At 32.6% G+C, this 24117-nt stretch overlaps 1 protein-coding gene across 7 annotated transcripts in view; it reads left to right on the top strand.

Moving 5' to 3' along the window:
• Positions 1-24117, top strand: part of LOC120775009 — a 71662-nt gene that overhangs the window by 40591 nt on the left and 6954 nt on the right. For all 7 annotated transcript variants that reach the window (XM_040104944.1, XM_040104946.1, XM_040104950.1 and 4 more), the window contains exon 3: positions 5062-5142. The gene's annotated coding sequence lies outside the window, so the exon portion shown is untranslated. The remainder of the gene's footprint in view (positions 1-5061; positions 5143-24117) is intronic.

The following is a 24117-nucleotide window of genomic DNA, read 5'->3' as shown; positions in this document are numbered from 1 at the left end:
ACCGGAAATAATCTATATATCATTTTGGACAAGTATGGCCAAATATATACGGTCAAATATTCAAGCATAAAAAATTTGATATATTTTTTTGCTTTCAACATTTTTTTTGTTAAAATGGTGCTAATTAGATTAGATGTAGATATATCTATGTTTTTGTATTGTATATAAAACAACAAATTTACTTATAGTTTGGAATATCTTTTTTAACTTTTGTCTGATATAAAAAAATTATAAAGCCTGTTGGTTTGTCTGATTTATATGGCCGTGAATGCAGTTATCAAACTTAGAGAATCTGAGTATCTAAACGCACATAAGCCTGAAGGATTTCCAAGTGATCCTAGTACGCTTCGACTTCATATTAGATCGTGGAGTCGGAAACCAAACTCTAGCGATATTTTCTATGCCCAAATAGCTGTACCTGCAAGGGATATGTAGTGAGTAAAAGGCTCTAGAGGAAAGGTACAAAAGAATCAAGTATTGGGGAGCTTAATATCAACTAAAATTGTAGATTTCCTAACTGCTGAGATTGTACAGATGAGATTGCTGCCACTAAGGTAGCGCTAAACAGCGTAAGTGTGCAAGCTCCTTCATAGAAGCGACTAACAATTCTGTTAGCAAGGCGGCGATATCAGACAGACATGAGCTCACTAACCGTGCGTGCGTTCAAGGCTAGTTACTATTAATGGTAAAAAGTCACTACATATATGATAAGTGTTGTATTAATGATAGTCCCCAGGGGACTGACTCACAGATCACTGCAAAGCTGACGAACTGGCAAGAAAAGGCATCCTGTCCCCGCTATCAGTAGAATGGTGTTTTGCTCTCTTCGTGCGTACTACAAGTGGTTAGTTGGGCTTTGCGGAGGTTTGGCCAGCTCAGCGCTGGGCTACCATTATTTCTTGCGCAGGGCTACTTACCATTATTTCCTTCGTTGTCACAAGATTCGTTTGGCACAAGACGGATCGCAAGAAGACCAGATAGCTCTTCGCCCCCGTAAAGCTAGCCTTTTCCTAGTTTCGGTGTTCTAGCTGGTGTGCGTCCTATGTATGCCCATACGATAAGGTCAGTTGTAGAAGCTGTTTGAAAGAAAACGAAGTATAAACATCTCAACACTTCCTTCTGGGCTGTCTCGCCTTTGTGAAATCCTCTTGTCAGCTCACACTTTCAGACATCCCGCTGAGCTGCTGGGAATATAAAGAAAAGGTTTAAGCAGAATTGTATTGGTCTCAGGCGTATCGTCGACTTATGAGATGAGATAAGATCTGATTACAGGAGTTCTATTATATGGCTGCGTGAAGGGCATTATATAGTAGTATAAGCGTGAGCCCTTAGATCATGTTATTGAGGTTAACCTGATCTATCCTAATGGTTTGTCTGTCTGTATGAATGTTAGGTAGTAGCTAATTTTAGAGATATTGGAATGAAAATTGGCATGTTAAGATAAACTGAGATCTGTTTCAATATAATTTTTTTATTTTTTACTATTTAGATAGCAGACATAAGGCATGTTTTAATACAAAGTTGAACATTTAATTAGATCAGATGCCATCATCGAGACGCCCTTTTTTCTGCTTGTCTTCTCGTTAGAGTCGTACGAGCGTTTTTTTCGTGTTATATGTTCGATTCGCAACTTTCTGTCTCTTGGCATTGAATTTATAGCTAATAAATATTTTACATTCGGTTTTCGCGAATATTAAACATTTTAATCAAAGCCGAAAATGCTTACAACAACTCTAAACGATCTCTCCAACACTTCGGCTAGCGAAGAGGAAGATTTAATTAATTTTTGCACTTAGAAACATGAGAATTCACTTTTAAAGCAACTCTGACTCAGAAGCGAACAAAAACAAAAACAAAACAAATATTATCACAACTTAAACAAAAAGTTAACAATTTCAAGCAAACAGAAACATTCCAAGTTACTAGAAATGCTCCGACATTTGCATTGTATGTAAAAACATATGACTATACCCAAGTCGACTTTTAGTTCAACTGTTATTCACTGAGCACAAAAACAATTAACGTTCAACTCGTTGCTCGGCGAGCGCCAATTTGCGTAAAGTCAAGTTCATCTTCATATAAGGGAACTTGACTTGAATTGACTTTGTCACGGTGTCGCCGATTTGAATTAGTTATGATGTTACCCCGACAAATAGTACAAAGGCGTACGTATTCTGCCAACGGCATTTTAATTAAATTGAAAGCGGCGCAGAGTAATGCACAAGTGTGTCACAGCTGCAGCGTTTGAAAAGTTCGCCGAGGGGCGTGATTTTACGACACTACTAAGTCGCAGTTACAAATTAGATGCTGAATAGTATGCATAACAAAAGACAAGGAATGAGCGGTGCATAAGTGAGTGACTCAAAGCTGTTTTTATATTGAAAGGCCTATGAGTAACGGTTATAAAATTGCGATGACGTACATTTTATTTCACAAATAATGGTTAATTAAATAAGAAATTGTCATCGAGAAGTAGTTTGAAATTTATAAAATTACGAGGAGTGTTCGAAGAGTGCTCAGCATCCTTAGAAATGCGCTAACATTAGAGGCCTTCGGCTGACATGGTTTAAGCAGAGTTGAAGCTCGTCCAAGTAGCTCGGAATATTTGAGGAAGTAACGAAAATATTATATTATTATATTCTATATGTGACCTGGTCTACGGAAAGGGGGCTTAGGTGTCAAAAAAAAAGAGAACAATTAATGAGATAACGAGAAACTGACGATTATTTTTAACAGTTTTTCCCAGAAAACTAGTTTTCGCACTTTAGCTCTCTTTTCGTAGACCAGGTCACATATATTGAGAAAATGAGGATGTTCAGTTACAATGAAATTATTTTCATTTCAAGGAAAGGGCAACGTGATAAGATAGGCTTTGTGCTAATCGAAGTGTTTAAGAAATTATTTTAATTTTATTTTTCAATATAATTTTTGAATATTGTAATCCACCTGCATGCACCCATAAAATCTCCAATTCCTTCTAATTTTTTGTCAAGGAACAAGAGTATATAACCGATTTATAATTAAATGATTCAAAAACCAAAATTTGGGAAAATTGTTATTGAAATAAATGCTTCATGAATTTAAGCATTATCATGAAGATATTTTTATACTCATGACATGACGAGCTGAGTCAATTTAACCAGGATCGTCTGTCTGTCAAAATATATACTAACTAATGCATCAGTTTTTGAGATATCGATCTGAAATTTTGCAAACGCCTTTTTCTCTTCAAGAAGCTATTTATTTATCGAAACCACCAAAATCAGAGTACTATAGCGTATATCTGTCATACAAACTGTATTATCGGAATCAACTGCTTGTATAGAAAACTTTTTCAATTGACGAGATATCTTCACGAAATTTTGCATGAGTTATTACCTAACATGACAAGGCACTGTTCGAAGAAATTGCTCAGATCGGATCACTCTAGAATATAGCTGCCATACAAGCTGAACGATCGGAATCAAGTTCTTGGAGACTTATAGAATTTGTAAAGAGTTATATTGCTTTGGTGCAACCGAAGTTAAGGTACAAGGAATTAATAATATTTTGGAAATGCATAAAAAAATCAATAAACTGTAACTGAGTGTGAGTATAGTACTTTAAACGCTGCCTAAAATTATATTTTAATAAAAACGAGGTTGCCAGCATTTTTAAATAATTAACTAAGTAACATCTTTTTTAAATTTTTTTTCATAAATTAATTTTTTTTAATAATTAAATAACTAAATTGTTTTAATATTTTTTTTTTTAAGTTTTGAAAAAATTTTAATTTTTGACAAAAAAATATTTTAAAAAATTTTAATTTTTTTTCAATAATTTAAATTTTTTTTTAATATTTTTTTTTTAAGTTTTGAAAATATTAGTTAGTTAATTTTTGACAAAAAAATATTAAAAAGAAATTTAATTAATAAAAAAATTAGTTAGTTAGTTATGTAAAAATGCAATATTTTTTTTTCAAAAATTAAAATAAGAAAATTTTAGATTAAAAAAATTTTTAGCTTAAATAAAATTAAATATTGATATAATATTGTTCTTAAAAATAGTTAAATGTGTATGTATTTACATATGAATAAGCGTCGAACATTCTTAAATCTAAAATAATAATAAATTTGAACGAAAATGGAACGATGTTGCCAGCATTTTAAAATAATTAACTAAATAAAATTTTTTTAAATATTTTTTTTTAATTTTTGAAACTGAATTTTTGAAAAAAAATTTTAATTTTTGAAAATGAATTAAAAAAAAGTATTTAAAGGAAATTTTAGTTAGTTAATTAATTAAACAATATTGGCAGATTTTTTTTTATTTAAAAAAAAAATATTTTTTCTCTTAAATAAAGTTAAAAACTTAAATTAAAATTAAAATAAATTCTTAAAACGTAGTTAAATATATAAGTACATACATGTATGTACGTCGATTATTCTCAAATCGAAAAATAATAATAATAATATTTTTTCTGGCCACCCAAAATTTTTTTGTGGTCACCCTAAAGCTCAAAACTTTGCATGCTGCATATAAAAAAAAAAATTTCACTTTAAACGCTAACTTCGATGAGTACGTCTTATAGAATACTCTGTGGGAACTACCTTGCACCTAAAAGCTACCTCAAAGCAATCACGACCGCCTGCCTGCCCTATATGGAATTTGGCCTTACCCAAAGTGATTTATATTCAATTGAAAATGTGAAAAATTATTCAGCTGAAAATATGCACAGCACAAGCTTTGCATTTAAATAGCGCGATAATTGCAGCGACAAAAGCGGAATGTCGGAGGTTTGTGAGAAAATTCACTTTCGAAGTTATTAAAGTCGGATATATACTTATATATATATATAAATGTAATTACTAGTGCATTGTTTTGTGAACATATACTTACTTAAGTTTTCTAGGAACTTGAGTTTAATTATTTTGTTAATTAAAATTTACAGCTAACATGCGAGGGAATGTCAAAATGACATAAAAGCTTATAGATTATTAACTTCAACTAATTTGTGTTATATACTATGTGTATGTTTGTATGTATATACTAATTATTTTTTTATTTTTATTTTTCTTACAGTCCAATGTCACCCTCACGCGATCAACTGAGCTGTTGTCACAAGTGAATCACTGTTGTTTTTTACATTTACACCTCATCAAAGTAAGTACACTTTTATATGTATAAACATATGTATGTAGCCAATAAGACAATTAGCATGAAAACCAAACAGAAACAGTTAATAGCAGCACACTATCCCATGCACAATACAAGTAATTAGCGTAAAAACTGAGGAAATTACGAATTTTACATCTACGTGAAATAAACAAGCGCTACTATTTACCTACTTCGATGACTTCCTGTCCTTTCTTTGGCTTAATGGCGCATCACACTTACATACCGACATTATATATGTGTATGTAGGTGTGAAATAAACTTACTATAGCTTTGCGAATCACTAATTACCAGCTGTGTTGCTTAATATCGCTTGAAAAAAGCCACAATACCGAACAATTCGTAGGTTTTTTTGCGGCCGCTGCTGCGTATGAGTAACTGGCCTGTGTTAGTGTAGCCGTCTGCTGGCAATATTTTTGCGCATTGCACAATCGTGACCATTTGCATAAAGTGTGCAATACTGCGAATGCAAAAGGCGGTGCGTGTACAGTCGTGTAATAAGTGTGCATGCAAACGGCTATGCCGAAAAAGGTAGAGAGACAATGCAAGGTGGTTGCGTGTATGCAAAATTTATTTGCCTACCATAAAATGATTATTACGCCGACTGGCAGTCCGAGATTTTGCGAATGTCTGTTTGTACGATTACAGACATATATACATACATGCATATTAATATATATATAAACGTATATATTTACACACATACAAATATACACTTCACGCTCGTAGGCGGTTCATCATTACGCTCATCTTTAGTCTCATTCTTTTTGCAGCGCTTTTTGGTTTTTGCTAATTCTTTCAGTTTCTGCTACATCTTCCATTGCTTTATTCATTTATCTTTTTGCTCATTGCTATAAAATATTGTAAGGTCGTAAGAGTTAAATGCGCCGGCGTAATTGCTGTTGGCACTTTAGCGTGTAATTATTCTTACAAAGCAGACAATAGAATTTTTGTGGCATGGAAGCAGACAGCGCTATGTACATATATTTTTACATACATTTATGTATATACTAAATTGTGCATACATAAGTGTTCGTTTGTTGAATTATGTGAAAAAAATAAAATACTAATAACAGTGCAAATATTTCCAGACATTAGTGGGATTATACTGCCATAAATAAGTTATTAGCACTGAGATCCAAGATTATATTCCATATATAGAGAGAATTGAAACGGTTAAACCGTTGACATCAGTATTATGAGGCCTATAACGGCAGAGTTTACTGTTACAATCAAACAAAGTTTATTGACGAAGATTGTAGTTATTCTTTGAGAAATCAGTGTTATATATATTGGGCAGTCCAAAAAGTCTTTCGTATCTCTAATCAAATTTCAACAAATTTTTTCTTACTTATAATAATAAATAAATAAACAAATATGTACCATTTTGGTTGATCACTTTTTGCCATTTTTCCGCTAGAGACATTATTCCATCAGTGTGAAACTTTTATCAGTGTAAATGGAAAATTCGAAATTTCCAGAATGGAAACGAGTGAACCATTGTTGTGCTGCACAACCTGATACAGCATCGTCTCCGTAAACTTCACAAATTTCATTGGTTACTTGGCTTGCGTGGTATTCTTCGCTTTTTTATACAAAACTTTCAAAATATGCGAATTTCTTTATTATTTGCACTCATTTTTGAACACTGTAACTTTTCTTCCCAAAATTTATTTTTTTTTTTGGGTTAAATGAAGCTTAAAATCTCACCTTTCTAAGACTAAATGATATGATACAGTGTGATCAGTTGCCCTGGAGATATACGACAGCAACGACATCTATTGACAAAATACGAAAATACTTTTTCGACTACCCAATATATGCATATATATTATTATGAACTTACAAAAATAACTTTTTTCATTTTTTAATATAATTCTTTATTATCGCCTTCAAGTTAGACTTCTAAACCAACAAAAGCATGCCAACAATTAACCTAATTTTCCAGACACTTTTTATATTTCTTGGCTGGGTTGGCAGGATTCAGTGCCTTCAATGAAGTTTGGTTTTTTCAGTTTCATTTTTAGAGCGCCTTTCGCTAAATTGTTGAGTAGTTTCGATTTTAATTTCATCAACCGACGTCTTGTCACCAGTTATGACGCGTTTCGAGAATTTAGGGTACTTAGTTACGTTGTCAGGTATCTCTTCTGTGAGCCTTGCTTTGATACATCTCAAAATTTTACCCAAAATAAAAAATAAAAAAAATAAAATATGTATTAACCAAAAACAAACCCAAAACATTAACCAAAACTAACCCAAAATATTAACCAAAACCAACACAATGTTTTCCAATCACTGCGTCTTAAACCTTTTGAGTTTATCGTCATTTACAGAGATGGATGAACACGTTTTCATTGACTTTCCTTCACTGGTACTTCGTGCCACTCAAGTACTTGTATTCTGGATAAAGTAGATTCCCTAAAACAAGCCTGGAACATTCTCAACGATTCCGTACCCGTGATTCTATTGGTCGTACACAATTTTAAGCAATCTCGTTGTTCAATGTTTGCCAGGGTAAAAATCGATCGATAAATATTACGCGTCGTAAAACACAGCTGCCAAATAGATGACGTTCAAATCATTTAAATTTGTATCAATTAGGTAAAATTAAATAAATTTCTAAATTTATTTTGTCTATTTGGTTTTCGGGCAGATTAAAATACCAGTCCGGGTCAATTTTGATCTTGTATGTGTTCTAAGTTTATGTTTTCTCGATGAATCTGAATTTCAGTTTAAGCGCCAGACTCGAAGATCGTTAATAATAATTTCGAAGATATCTCCAAAATTCTGCAATCGTCTCCGAACTAGTATAGAAACAAGTCCAATTAAATAAGAAATAACTAAGTTCGGGTGTCAACGTATATTTTCTTAATATCTAAATTTAATAAATCCAGTGCTTGGATATGGTGAGGAGTGTTATTATTTTATGTTTACGCTTCACATTTACTTCAACTCGTTCTCAAATCGATAAGTAAGGTATGAAGCTAATCAAAAGGTTGGAAATTCGAATATTGGCAGTATATATATTAACTATTTTTGACCACAAATTATTAAGCTGGTTTGCATATTCTCTGTATATATTGTAGAACGCAGAAAAACGGATAGTTGAAATCACCAAATCCGTCATTAGGGAGATAAAAAATGTGTTTCTTAATAACATGACGAGAAAACTGATTTTACTTCGAGAATACTGACGAAAAATTCGAAAATATTGGCACAAACATTTCGTAAGTTTGTGTAAGTTTACAGAAATAAAACTCTAATTTGTGTCAGAAATTTTCAAAACATAACACGCTATGAAAATATCATGAAAAGCTTAGCACCCTGTACTCGTATTGCGCCCTGTAACTGTCATTCTAACCATAATGAAATAATTAAGGTGTCTCAAAATCAGCTGTCACACATTAATATACGATGTAATATTCCATTAAATGCACACCCTGGCAATTATATCGTGTAATTACTCTCCAGAAATCCATTTAAAAATATTATTTTTCATCTCGATATACCCATAGCTGTTGTATAGTCATACAAATATTACAGACAGAGACAGTAAGTAATAATTCGTTACTTAATTAGTCTAATTGACTTAATTAGTTAGTTGTAGTTAGTCAGTTGAAGTTGTCATTCACACGTTTTTAGGAAAATCAACCCGCGTAAACAACAGCTAATAATATTACACTGGCACAGAGAATTGCAAATCAACTTAAGAGGCAAAAAATTGCAACTCTCAGTCATTAATGGTGTTAAATATTTATAGTTGTCAACGGAAATTGTTGCCACTCCTTTTAACTGGACCTTATCAACCTGTCTAGCATACTCCACTTTAACTACTATATTGTTAGTGGATAAAAAGTATGAAAAAGCAATTACTGTCTGTCTGTTGCGGTGTTATGAAACTGTTTTCAGCACATTTATAAAATCTTAGATCCATTTGGAACTGGTATGTGACTGGTATATTTTAGGTATAGGTATATTTATGACAGGGACTTTTTCATTTTTCATTTTGAACTCTATGGAAAGCATCTGATTGATTACATTTGTGGAAATAGAAGTAAAATAATAAAAAAATGGTCGATTTGATCTTTTTTAATTAGATTATTATTCTGTCAAAGCTGTTTTGCTGAAATGCTAAAACCATATTCACTTTCCATATACTTGTATATAAAAATAATATGACAATACTTGTAATTTTGAATAATTTGACATAGTTGTAAAACCAAATCCCTTTGAAGATATAAATATAAATGTAGGTCTCCCACATTCGTCTGGGAGTAATCTGCGATCTCGATTGAATTCAAAATTCTTTGGCTGATATGAGTATTTTAAGTTACTGTAAGCAACACAAATAGCGTTCATTTCTCAAAACGTTTCGAGCTCACACTTTTAACCTCAAAAATGTCAAACTATACCATAAACGTGTAAGCTGCCATATTGCAACACTAGGATTGCCAAATCACGAAATAGAATAGGCAACCTACGTAAAGTGATCGAAAACTTGTATAACCCTGTAGTGAGATCGGAATTAGTCTCATTATTAATGCAGAAAACAATTAACAAGAGCTTTGAATATGTTCATATTTGCATTTTAATAAAATTACTCTGAAATATTTTTAATTATGTATGATTGTTATAGAAAGTATTAATAATACTAGTAAATGGAATTGAAGAAAATTCAGTTCTCTAAGGGTAATAAAGAATTTTAGCTGTCATAAATGTCTGGGGTATTTTTTTCGTTACTTACGAGCATGCCGGTTATGATTGTTTGATAAATTCTTTGTACTATTCAAGTTCTCATTTATACATTGTGACAAAAAAGCGCCTGGATTTGTAAACAAATTCCCCAGGTAAATAATTTTTCAAAAAAAAAAAATGTAAGTGGCTAACTTGGTAGGAGAGAGATCGTGGAAGACATGCCTCGTTTTTGAAGATCTTCGACCTCTTCATCTGATGAAAGTATTAAAAAAGAGAAGCATATGGTGCTTGAAAATCCAGGTCAGGCAAGTGTTAGAGAGATGGCAAGAGAGCTCGACATCTCTCGCGAGTCCGTTTGAATTACTTTGGAGGATATTTTGAGTATGAAACACGTTCTTGCACGACTCGTCGATAAAACTGATTTTTGGTTTAAAAAGTACCTATCGTTAACTTGTCTCCTTGGACATGCTTGATCGTGCGAATTCCGATCTCACATTAATGGAGAGCATTATGACTAGCGATATGGGTTGATGAGTTTGACATGTAAACATGTTAAAAATCATACAATTTATGTCTCTATGTGGGTAATTTGAAGATATAGGCATAATATATCCAAAAAAATTATTTAAAAATTTTAGTTTTTAAAGTGAAATATTCTAAAAAATATTACATTTCGGGTTCACAATTTTTCTTATTTTTCTTTTTCGGGCTATATTGCAAGAATATAAGTAAATATAGACTTTCGAAATTTTTTTCAGCAAATAAGTTCATTTAGTCACATAAGGTTTTATATTTGCCAAACGCAATCATAATTTTATTTTATATCAGTTGGTGTAAATATAATATATAATAAATTATGTTGAAAATTGAGTACAATTCGTTATAAAATGCAATAATTATCACACAATGCCCTTTTTTACTCACCGATAGAGAATTCCATTTGCAAAATATTTGTTGAAAAGGGAAAGTGAAAATACATCACATTGCAAATAAATAAAAGTCAACTTATTTTCATTCAATTTTTCATCACAAAAATTTAGGCGCCTTATAACGATTTCACAGTCAGTCAATGCGATGCCTAATTGCAAATTTCATAATATTGTACGTAATTTTCGTTTTTCAAAGCACCAATTTGTTATTACTAACATCTTCATCAATGAAAGACTTTCTACACATCGGAGCCACTCTCAAACCTTTATATTGATTCACTGACAATATGTCATTCGCCAACAAATGGCTTATTTATGATGGCTACTATAATGAGCTTATATTGCCATTACTGTCATCTCGGCGCGCAGTTTCTTCAACTCCAGCCACATTTAGGCGAAAATTGTAAGAGAGACCGCTGAATCTTTCATGTGTTGGTATGTAGCTACATATGTACTTAGCAATCTACTTAAGGCCCTCAGCTCGCTGCTTTTAAAATAATTGCTTTTGTCTCGTTTTTTATACCTTTTGTTGTTGTTGCTGCTTTTCCAAATGTAATTTATTTCACTGAAGCCACGTGCAATTGCCAAGTTCAGCGTTCAGTGCTGAGGGAAAATGCAAATGTCTCCTGGCTCGTTTATAACATTCGCGACGAGTTGGCAGCATTGTGTGCTCTTGAACTTACTTAATCAATCATTCGCTCAAGTTTGTATGCACGTGTTTGCTTCTTGGTGAAAATATTCGCTCTTTTCGTTCAATCACAATAATTTCACTTTTATTTAAGTGAAGGCGGGTTTTTGAGTTACGAATCGGTGGTACTAATAAAATAAATATTGAGATACTTTTAGTACATTAAAGTATTCCAGGTAGTTGCGCCCACTTTTTATAAACATTTTCTTCGAATCTGCTAAAAGTACACCAGGTTAAGAAAGCATGAACTAGAAACTCGTAGATTGACTGAGAGAATGATAGCATACTTAATATCAAAAATTTTACTTTTGTGAGGAAATTCATATCTTCCTGAGAATAGCATTGCGGTGATATATTTAAACGAAGATTAATGAATGTTCACTTATGATTCGAGGTTGGACGATGAAGTCGGAGAAGGATTTTCCTGCCAAGAGTTTTTCTTCTAAGCAATATTATCATAACATACTCTGGCAATATCTAACCACAACAGTATGTTAGATGCAGAATTTGCTAGTTAGCGATCCAGAAATGGGATAGATCGGAATTGACCAGGATTTTATCCATCCAAGGGAAGTTATTTCGACGATGGAATACTGTTTGAATAGGTAAGGAGCGAGCTGAAGTTGTTATATTTATGGAACTGTCATCGAATAGAAGCTCATAGAAATAGATTCATATTTTTCGCAGTTAGATCCAAGTCCAGTGTAAGTTTCAAAGTTGTCGTTCAGTAGTTCGCGAAACTGCAGAGAGTTGAAATAATCATATCAGCTTCTCAGTCTAACGATTGCTCATCTTTTCTGTGCTATTTGCTTAAATCTATATACGAGTAGATCTACTCTTAACCGTTCCCAGTTGGCATGATATTAACTCTTCCTCGAACTCGTCTAAAGAGGCTCCTGACTTGGCCAATTTGTGTGCTTTTTAATTGTTGAAAATATTCTTGTGAACAGGAACCAGCTTATGGACAGTTGGAGTTGATCTGAAAGTGAGCTTAAAGCTTTCCTGCATTTGTTGAGTACGCTGAAATTAATCTTTGATAAGCTAAAAGCCAGACAGGGTTTTTGTGTAATGAAAGCTTTCTGAATCTTCAATTTGTTATTCTATACAACACTACAGATCTTCGTAGCACTTCTGCTTGAAAGATGCTGACGTTAGTTGAGTTTGAAGACGGATATTTTTTGTAGTTTCCGTAACCTATGTATATACGAAGGGAAGCATTTTATTCGATTTACCATTTTGTGGATATTCTTACTACCTTATTTAATCGATTTGCAGTACTTAACTCTAATTACCGAGGAACACTGGCGCTAGGTTTAACAAGAAATCTTAATTTTTCAGAGATGTACCTTCAAAAACATATTGAGTTGAATTTGGTTTGTGACTCCGCTAAATTATTGCTATTTTACTATGCGCTCAAATGTAGGCAACAATGGGACTAATTTAATATGAACTATTTCTTTGTAATAATTTATTGACTATTAATTGGTATTTCTTAATATTTATACCCTGAACAGGGTATATTAAGTTTGCCACGAAGCTTGTAAGGAAGGAGGATCGTCCGAGACCCTTTAAAAGACATATATACTATTATAAATTATCAGCATGACGTCTGAATAAACGCGAAACAGAGAGACTTGTTTTTGAGATATCGATCCAAAATTTTGCACACTTTCGTTTCTTCTTAAGAAGTTATTCATTTGTCGGAACCGTCGTTATCGGAACACTATAACGTATAGCTGCCATACAACTGAACGATTGAAATCAATGGTTGTATGGAAAACTTTTTTATTTGATGAGATATCATCACGAAATTTGGCATGGATTACTTTCTAAGACAAGGGTACAATCTTCGTAAAAAAATTTTCAGATCGGAACACTATAGCATATAGGTGCCATATAAACTGACCGATGATAATCAATTTCGTGTATGGAAAATTTGTTCATATATTGAGATATGTTTACCAAATTTGGCATAGATTATTTTTCAGAACAATTGCACAATGTCTGTGAAAATTTTTCAAATCGAAGCACTATAGCATATACCTGTCATACAAACTGACCGATGAAAACCAAGTTTTTGTGTGAAATCCTTTGTATTTGTGAAGGGTTTTATAGTTAAGGTGTGACCCAAGTTACTGGTATTTATTGCATTTAATTATTCATTATCATTTTATATATGTAACACCATATCACTCTCGATAAATTACTTTGTCTAACATGTTCCTAGAGTACATTGTAAAATGTTTATAAACACCTCGACCAAAATTGTAAATTTTTTCATTTTATCAAATTAATCAGCGCTCCAAAATTTCATTTCTTATGTCAAATTTGAAAATATGACTATATTAATTCAATTCAATTGCATATTCAACAGTTTGAATTATAATTTACAGTTGCATTTGAGCAATTCAATTGTGCACTGATCATGACAGTTACATTGCCTCCCAGTGTAGCCATAAGCAATGCGACTACAAATACGAAACATTTCACAAATATTTCACAAATAATTAGCCACTGAGCAGCAATAACACTAAGCTGCTGCCAATAGCCGAACAAGTGCAACCACAATGCTAAATTTGCAATTGCAACAACTATGCGGCAATAAAGCAATTTGCTGGCGTCACACTCACACACAAACAGACAAACTCACACTCATACATATATCGGCATGAACTTTTGTGGTTTGTACATGAATTTTTGGTGTACAACAAACAACATGTACAACAACAATATTGTGAAATAAAACAGTGGCACACATTGTTGTTGCTATTTATGTTTCTACTTAAGCGGTTTTGTTGCAGACAAGTCCAACTCAGACGCAGCCCAAAAGCGTGTGGCGCGAATGAATGCAATTTGAGGCCAAAAATGCGAACTGGAAAAAATAAATATTCGCGCTCATGCACTTAAGTACGATTCGGTACGCAAAACAATGCGCATGCGCAGTGCACACAACGCTCACACATGCACGCAAACATACAAACACCGGTGCGCACTAAGTCAGTGTAACGCTGGAGGGCGGCTGGTGGCTGGCTGGGTGTATACGGGCACAAAAACAAGTGTACAACAAAGTGGCGCAGCGGCTAATTAAGTTGCTGGCTTGGCGTCAAAGCGCGCAGCCCTGACACAGCTTTCCAGTTACTTTTATGTTAACACTTTCAATGCAAAAAGCCAAAGAAAGCATGCACAATAGAATTAAAAAGGCAAAACAACAAACACATAGGCTATATACATTGTAAAATGTGCGAATCATAACAACAACAAGAAGCAATCGCGATTGCATGCCACGAAAAGGGTTCACGTCAACGCCCACTAAGCAGCATTTTGCTCCCCTTTGTAAATCCCACTGCCTCCCTTTGTAATTCACGACATACACGTTGCCTGCCACAGCTTGTGGCACCACGACGCGCCAATGACTGACGTCGCGTGCTGTCCCTTCGCCATAGAAAGTGAGTTGTGGGAATTCGTTGCTTTTTACATCCATTCAACCCACTTTAAGTAAATCATGTGTACGAGTAAAAAGTAAAAAGTCAGAGGCCTCGTAACTTTTCATTTCAAAGCGACGGCGTCTAATAGTTACCTGTGGGTGTGTAGAGTAAAAAAAATTAAAAAAGATTGTTATAAAAATTGAAAAAAAATAGTAAATCTATTCAAAGTTGCGCATTCTCATGCATATATGCCATATATTTATATTGTTATGTACATATCTAGGTATCCAGGTATATACTGACGCGTACTGGCACTTACCAAGTGCGCATAAAATTAATTGCTGCTCATTGTAGAAACGTGTGCTGTACTTTGTATTCGTCTACTTATGACACACACTTCTCTCAAGAAATGCTCTTGTTCTAATTTTTGTTTTATTTCATAGTCTTATTTCCACTACAATCTGTATTATATATTTCTATTACTAATACCGCTAGCAATATATAAATATATTTACTTTGAATCTAAATGCCTGTAAAGGGAGATTTTCAGAGTCGGATATTACCAAGTCAACAAAAAGTGCACCTTTACACCTTTACACCTTTACACCAGTCATACTAAAATATTTGCTTTTATTTGAATAAAATACATTCCGACAAAAAAGTATCCGAAAAATTGTAAATAAAATGCAAAATATTTCATTATTCATTAATATTTATTTGTCGCCTTCAAAGTAATACCCATCAGATGTAATACCCTTATGTATTCTAACGATTTATCCAGTCTTCGACACGCTTTTTCGTGTAAATCTATGAATCACAATTCCGGCTATTTTTGACGGATGTTCTCACACAAAACCCACAATACGGCTTCTTATTCACCGTCTATCCCTCCGGAACAAATTCATGATGAACTAAACCACGAATATTAAAAACAACAACGAGCATCACCTTGATTTTTGTGCGGATTTGGCGAGGTTTTTTAGTTTCGGGTCGTTTCATACACAAAATATCCACCAAATTCATTCAAACGGATTCACGAGAGATATCAACTTCTCTCGCATATCTATAATACTTGCTTGACGATTTTCAAGCATTGTTTTAATATTTTCATCAGCTGAATAGGTGGAAGGTCGTCCAGAACGAGACAAACCATCCACGAACTCTCGAGCGTCTTTGAAGACTTTGTACCACGCGTAGGCTTGTGTTTTAGATAAAGCTGAACCACCGTACGCCTTTGCCAACATTCGTTATGATTCCGCACGTGAAATTTGGTTAGAAATATAAAATTTGCGAAAAATTCGATTTTATATTGAGTACAGAATGCTCAATTAGAAGTGAAAACCATCATTCGAAGAGTATTACGCCGCAAGAAAATGTCTGTGTGTCAACTGCATGGACTAGATTCTCTTTATACCAATATTAGTTCCGAAAGTCGGGGCATAAAGTTGGCCCACGAATAAGCCCCCTCTTTGGCAGCTTTCAGGATAATGGGGACCCACACTATTAGGGAGTTGCTCCGCACAGAGGAGAGAACGTCACTGGCAGCAGGCCGCAGGAATGTGTCACGCCAAGTTACTACTGGGAGGTTATAACCTTGCAAGGTTTAGATATATGATCAACCTCTCCCGAGACAAATTCCGTTTCCTTGTTGCACTCAATACAGGGCAGTGCAGGCTCAGAAAGCACTTGCCTAACATGGGCATAGTCTCTTGCGCAAACTGCCGCTTTTGCGACATGGAACAGTAAACTCCGGAACACCTATTTCTAGATTGCCCAGCAATTTGTAGAAGCAGGCTTAGCAAACTAACTCGGCTATAATCGAATAAGCGGTGTCTACGCCAATTAAGACGAAGAAGAAGACTTAGCAAACTCCTGGAATTATTCAGAGTGCCGTTATGTGATATAGGAGAAGGCACAATAGACTTCAGTCATTTTCTATCTATCTAGTTCCGAATCAAAATTTTACGACAGTTTAAAACGTTAGCTTATTTGGATTACGTATGACAAAAAATTTATGACGTAATAAACGTATTATTATGTTGATGGTCATATGGAGGGAGTAGGAGTCCGAACAACATGACAATATGGGTTTCGGTCTCTTCGACCAACACCTCAGCACTAAGAAAGTTCTAAAAATTTGGAAAAATACCATCATTGGTAAATGGTAAATAAATAAGCTGTTGACGTTGTTATCATTGGTTTTATGATCTGCTTGCTTGGTACTCTAACGTGTTGGGCGTCATGGTCATGATATCGAGGTATTATAATAATAAATTAATCTCTCGAAAATACAAAAAATCAGATGACTTCATAACAGGTCCTTTCATATTTTTTAGTTTAAAAAATTCTCAAAAATCTCCTGGTTTAAATAATTATACCACTTCACAACCTTTGAATATGTTCTTTTCAACCAGGTATTTTTCCCTTCATTAACTAATAGTGTCTATGTGAAATGTAACACACTAACACCGTTCTGAAGCGCTGAAAACTATATTCTGCATAAACATAGAAAAATAATAATAATTTTAAGTGTTTGCTACGTTTCAATGCCGCACCTTTTGTTGTGATTCCATGCAACTGAACAAGTCACGACCGCATGTCTCCTAATATTTGGAGCAACACACACACATTCAGAGTTACATTTGCATGAGTCCGCTCATTTGTCGTTTGGTTGCAACAACCTTGAACGTAATTTTAATGAGCTTACAACTATTTGTCACACACAAGTATTATTATATGTTAGTGTTTGTGCTTGTTCCAAGTGCAATAATCTGTATGTTAAGTGAAAAGGTCGCTCAAGATTTATGCTTTTTTAAGTGTATTCATTTTTGTGGCTTTTTTGTTAGTAGACAGCCCTTCAACTATTTGAGGGTAGAAGAATAAATTGGTGATTTTTTTCTTTTTAATAATTTGATTCATAAAGGCATAAATCTATGACATGTGACTACCATCTTCTATTGACTTAAGCTCTTACTGTTTTATCAGAATCGCAAATTTTCTTTAAGTGGTAAGAGACTTTATATTACTTCTTCTGAGGCTTCTGACAAAAGTAATTTTTCTTACTACTTTTAAATGTTAAACCAAAAATGTAGTCTTTTCATTTTATAAAATTTCTTTAAGCAAGAAATAGTCTTTAAGAAAGAAATTCACGTCTAATGTCTTAAATTTTTTAAAACAATCTCCCCGGAGCGGTCGTTTGTGTTTGCTGAAGAGGCTGAAGGCACACGAAGCTAAGCTATCGTGATGCAAAAACCAAGAGTTTTCGGCTTATAATACCGGCCTCTTTTTACGAAAGTTTCGCGGAAACGACGAATTACACTCAACTAGTATACCGTGTTAGCAGTTTGGCCGTCGGATGGAATTCGGATAGCATCACACCACGATAATCGAAGAAAACTTTCAACATAAGCTTGATTTTTCATCTGCTTAGACGTGTTTTTTCGACTTCGGCTCGATTTTGCTACGATATTCGGCCGATTGATCGTCTGTTTTGGGGTCGTAAGCAAAGGTCTAAGACTTCTCGCCAGTAATAATACGTTTCATGACATCTTGGTAGTCGGAAAGCATTGTTCCGCAGATGTTACCGCGACACTGCTTTTCAAAAAAAATGAGTGATTTTGGAGCCAACCGTGCTTTTACTTTTCTTCTAATGATTATTTTGATGTGATAAAAAAAAGTTTTCTGTTTTTTGCCAATAGCAAATATGTCTTTAATATTACAAGAGTCTGAAGCTTTAATGTCTAATGTTTCAGGGGAGGCTGCATTTCCTTTGATTGATTGCGACTAGGATTTTATTCCACAAAATGTTCAGCTGTTTTATTTTAGTTATAAAATACTAAATTACATATAACAACCTTGACCTCCAAATACATGAAAATAAACTATAATTAACGAAGCATCAAAGATCTGCAGCTTACACACCATAGCTTACTCAACTATTCAAGATACATATCAACCCATGAAGTAAACATTATTTTAATGCTTTATTTTGCCAAAAGCTTTATTTCAACTTTAATTACCTTCCGCTCGAGTCACGCCCGCACTTTACTGCGCTAGAAATCTAATTTTCGCAAGTTGTTGTTGCGACTTGCTCTGCTTTTTATTTCCATTAATTTTAGAGTGGCTTGGCGAACACTTAATTGCTGAGCAAATTCATTTATTTCGAACGTAATCAAGTTAATGGATTGCTGGTAGAACATAAAGAATCACATAGGTATGAATGTATGTATGTATGTATATATAAGATATTCATTTATGTATATACAAGTATACAAGTAAATGTGTATGAAAATTGCCTTTTATTGCTACTTAATAAGTAAGACAAGCAAATAAGGCAATGGGACCATGAGTGATAACAATAAAGATGCCTAGAAGACTCCTACAACAAGCTCATTGTATGAGAAGGACAGTAGTAGAAAGTGTAGAAGTTGGAGAAGGCGAGTAATCGTGGAGGAGAGTAATGAAAAAGGAGACTAATGCAGGAGGGGTGTAATGTAGTATAAAGGTTGCCAAAAAAGTTGTGACATAAATATTTCACAATAATAAATATATAACAGCTGGCAAGTTGTGAGTATAAAGCACTGTGTTTATATGGTTTATATGTCTATATACAATATACAATGTAGAACATACAACTAAAGTCCGTTTCAGTTTAAGCACATTTAAGATACCGTTTCCGCTTTTCACAGCTCGACCTATTTTGCATTTCTTTATTTAATTTTTGCTTTTTTGGAGAATAATTAGCCACCTCCCACACAAATGATTTCATTGTCTACATTTTGTGTTGTTTTTCAACTGAGAAACAGGTAACAAACCGGCAACTTAATGGTCAACCGAAAAGAAGCGACTTCACAAACTGTATTAATTATAACAGCAGTCAAAACTTGCTAAGTATGAATCATGCACGTAGGGACAAGTTTGTTGTTTTTGGCAAAGCGAGTTACTTGCATAAAGGTATACCTAATTGGAGCTATTTATGTATGGCATATTTGTAAACAGGTAGGTCGTGCCTTTTTTGTCGATTTTTTGTAATGATACCATGATGAAGTCATCACACAGCTCCTCGAAGCATGTATTGTATTTATATGAGTGTATATAAAAATGTTTAAACAGAGGAAGGTAAAAAATTAAAAAAAAAAAAAAACAAAAATGTAAAAAAATCTAAAAAAAATATTTTATTAAAAATGTTTAAAGAATTATTAAATTTGGAATAAGTTTAAATTATTAATAAATTATGTAATATTTTAATATTTTATTAGAAAAGAATAGATCGGAAGAAATTTGTAATGGGTTTAAATTATTAAAAAAATTATTTTATTTGAAAAAAAATTATAAAATTATTAAATATTTAAACGATTCAATATTAAAAATGTTTTTATTAACAAAAATATTAAAAAATATTATATTTTATTAGAGAAAAACTCAATAAATTATTAATAGTTTAAATTATTAAAAAAATTATTTTATTAGAAAAAAATTATTAAATATTTAATGGTTTCAAATTAAAAATAAATGTTTTATTAAAAGTTATTAAATTCTTATTGGTTTTAAATTATTAAAAAATTTATTTTATTATAAAGAAATTAAAAAAAAAATATTAAATTTTATTGGCTTTAAATTATTAAAAAAATTATTTTATTATGAAAAAAATTTAAAAAATTATTAAATTTTTAACGGTTTTAAATGATTGAAAAATTTATTTTATTAGAAAAAATTAAAAAAATTATGAAATTTTTAATGGGCTTAAATATTACACGATTTATTTAATTAGAAAAAAATAAAAATAATTGATTTTTAATAGTTTTAAATTATTAAATTTTTAATGAGCTTAAGTTTTAAAAAAAGTATATTTAATTAGAAAAAAATTATAATTTTTTAATGGTTTTAAATTATTAAAAAAATTTATTTTGTTTGATAAAAAATTATTAAACTGTTAATGTTTTTCAATTATTAAAAAATGTATTTTATTAGAAAAATAATTAAGAGATTATTAAATTTTTATTGGTTTTAAATTATTAAAAAATTTATTTGATTACAAAAAAAATTAAATTTATTGAATTTTTTATAGCTTTAAATTATTATAAGTACACAAGTGTCGTTAATTTTTAAACCCAAAAAATGGCTAATAAGATAAAATTCATTGGCAAAATATAAAATAAAAAAAAATATACTGAAAACTTGGATATATATGTAAATTTTTACCATAAATTTTGAGGTTACGTTAAATTGGCATTAACACCAAAGTTGTAGATTTTTCATTATCTATTATAATCTATTTAAATTATTTTTCATAACACTATAAGTTTTGTGGAAAATCTTCGTAAATCATTTTTAATCTTTAAAAATTCAACTACACTTCCCGTTCCTCTCTCTGACTTCGTATCCCCTTTTCTAGTGGGTTTCATCCTCCTTTGATTTTTTCACTTTTTAACTTTTTCGAAGACTTCAGCATTGGCCTTATATAGTAATTATAGTAACAGCAGTATACTGCATATCTAATTTAGGTGTGTGCCTCCACTATGATACTGCTAATTTACTTTGCGCCCAATTGTAGGCAACAAATTAAGAAAGTAAATATCATATTTCCTTGAATTTGTCATTATTTTATCAAAAAAATAGAAAAGAAATTGTTTAATGAAATTCTTATATATATAACTATAATATACATCATTTTAACAGTTAAGCTTACAGACAGTAATTTAAATAGGTATGTGTCACCACTAAGTTTTTGCTAAATCACATTACTTCTAAATGTAGGCAACAACTTAAGAGACCAAAATTAAAATAAATCACCTAACTGCAAAAATTGTATTAATTTATTGACTAACTTCATATCTAAACCCGTTACATTTATAGTCTAAGAGCCAGTGAATGGCAGAGTACCTGTCTTACCTGGGTGACGTCAAAGCTACCGTCGCTGGGCTTAGCTGTTCCCCATTTCATGTAAGGTTCTGTATAGAAGGGTCACCGAACAAAATATCATCTTTCGTAAACTACATGAACTCTGCCATTCACTGGCTCTTAGACTATTACATCTTAAGGCATTTCTCCTAAACTTTAAGTCAGTTGTACCTATGATTTCGGCTTCACCCAATTTGGTTAAACTATGTTGTGTATAAAAGAAATTTGCATGCAGCTGTTTGCCTCTGTGCTAATAAGATGTCTATAATTGTTTACGGCATAAAGAAATGACACAATTTTCTATTTGGCTTCTTTTTTTTTGAGAAAACAGTGCCTTATCTTTGTATGTACCTCGGAACTACTTAGTTTTTTTCCGAATTTTATTTATTTATTCATATTTGACTTAGTTGGTATTTGTCGCAAAATATATATTTACATTTATATTTGCACCTGCAGATAAGTGTTTATATGCCAAAAGTCTCATCTTTAGCTACCATCATGGAGTTGAAGCTTTCTTATTTGGTTACAAAGTTCATAAAATGTCAATTTTCTCTTGCCTTTTGCGATCTTGCATACATAAGAGCGAACTATAACGGATTTTATGTGTATATGTTGAAGCGGAGTGTAAACAAAGTATTTGACAGCTTACTTTTAATTTTTAAAATTTCATGATACTTATAATTTGAGGAGTTGAGAGTTTTTTGGCATCAGGAATAAACTCAAAGAGAGTCTTTTCACCAGCAACTCTAACTAATTTACTTATTTATCCTTTTAGGTATATTTTATTTATTAATATTTTATTTTATTTTTTACTTTCTACCCTAATTCTTTCGTATATGTATTTAAAAATAAAGTTTTTTGCAGTCAAATCGAAAGTTGATGAGCCAAACTTAACAGACAATAATAATGCCTTCTTCTGTAAATGGAAATTACTTATATTATATTGTAACTATACTATACATATGTATGTGTATTATATTACAAAAACATAAACACTTTTTTTTTGCATTTTTAAACACTCAATGTAAATTAAAAGCATCTTTATATGACTTAGACGTAAAAAAATAAAAAACATTTATATTTGTGCAGATTTTATAGTTGCGGAAACGGAACAAGAATATCTAAACTTCCGGTTTGTTCTTGTTTCTACGGAAGGTCATAAAAGTAACTGTTGTTTTGCCTCATTTGTGCTAACAATGTCAATTTGTTTCACTAAGTGAAATCACGATAGCGTGCTAATTTGCCACAAAGTTTTAATACAGGGTGCGTCAAGTCTTAATGCAGTGAGCTGTATTTTCGAAATATTTTTATACAATTTAGCTCTTTATATGGTACTGTGAAGCTATTTCGTCTCTGTTTTCTTTTGTATTTTATCACAAAAAATTAACGATGTTTTCTGCGTATTCTAATAATTTTTCCTGCGGTAAAGTGATTATTCAGGCTCAAATGCTTGTCTTGAGTTCGCCACGGGTCCCAAGAGTGCTGTTGTATACTTTTTTGTATCACTCCTCAGTTATTTAGTAGAACTCCACAGGTCTTTCCCATGCCTAGTGCTTCTGTTTTGAAGATGCTAGCTATGTTTGGTAGAAGAGAATAGAGAAATATTAATATCCTCGGAGTATACTCCCATCCTTACACTGCAGTTCATTTTGGTACCATCCGTGTAGATTGAGATAGTATCTTCCCTCCCTACTAAACCTCTTCTCTATTCACGTTCTCACCTGAAAGTAGCTATTAAAATCCATCATAGAACATAGTCGGATTTGCTTAGATTTGTATCGAGATAGTTCAGAATTTCGCTATCTTCAGAACTCGTCCTGTTCCAACCATTAAGAATGACATAATACCATGCCTGCTAGGAATATTCAAAAGGAAGCTCTATAAACAACTTGCACAAATAGTTCAGAATAGATGGAAATTCTTAACCGAAACAGATATGGCCACAATATCAGAAGATAAATACTGAAGACTTATTATGTAGGTCCAGGAAAAGTATATACAGACTTATAGCACCATAACGGGTTATTGACCCTTTGGAAAACATGCGCTAAAAGTGATGGTTATGTCTTATAACAATACTTGACAACCTGAAAATATACTTATACACTTTCTCATGAGTGCCCTGTCTACCACAAATCAGACATCTAACTCCTGGGATCCATAAGGTATCAACCTCTGAATGCCTATCTACAAAAAGCCTAATGGCGATACCTAGTGGTCAGCACATGGTTTGAACACAACGAAAAAACGTGATAAAAAAGATGTGAAGTTCTCACGATAGTGTATGAAAAGTGCGCATCTGACGCTAATTGAGTCTGAGGAGGCT

The sequence above is a fragment of the Bactrocera tryoni genome, chromosome 4 (genome assembly GCF_016617805.1).
Source record: "Bactrocera tryoni isolate S06 chromosome 4, CSIRO_BtryS06_freeze2, whole genome shotgun sequence".
Lineage (NCBI taxonomy): Eukaryota > Metazoa > Arthropoda > Insecta > Diptera > Tephritidae > Bactrocera > Bactrocera tryoni.
Note: the sequence above shows the minus strand (reverse complement) of the source record. Positions and strands in the feature narration are given on the sequence as shown.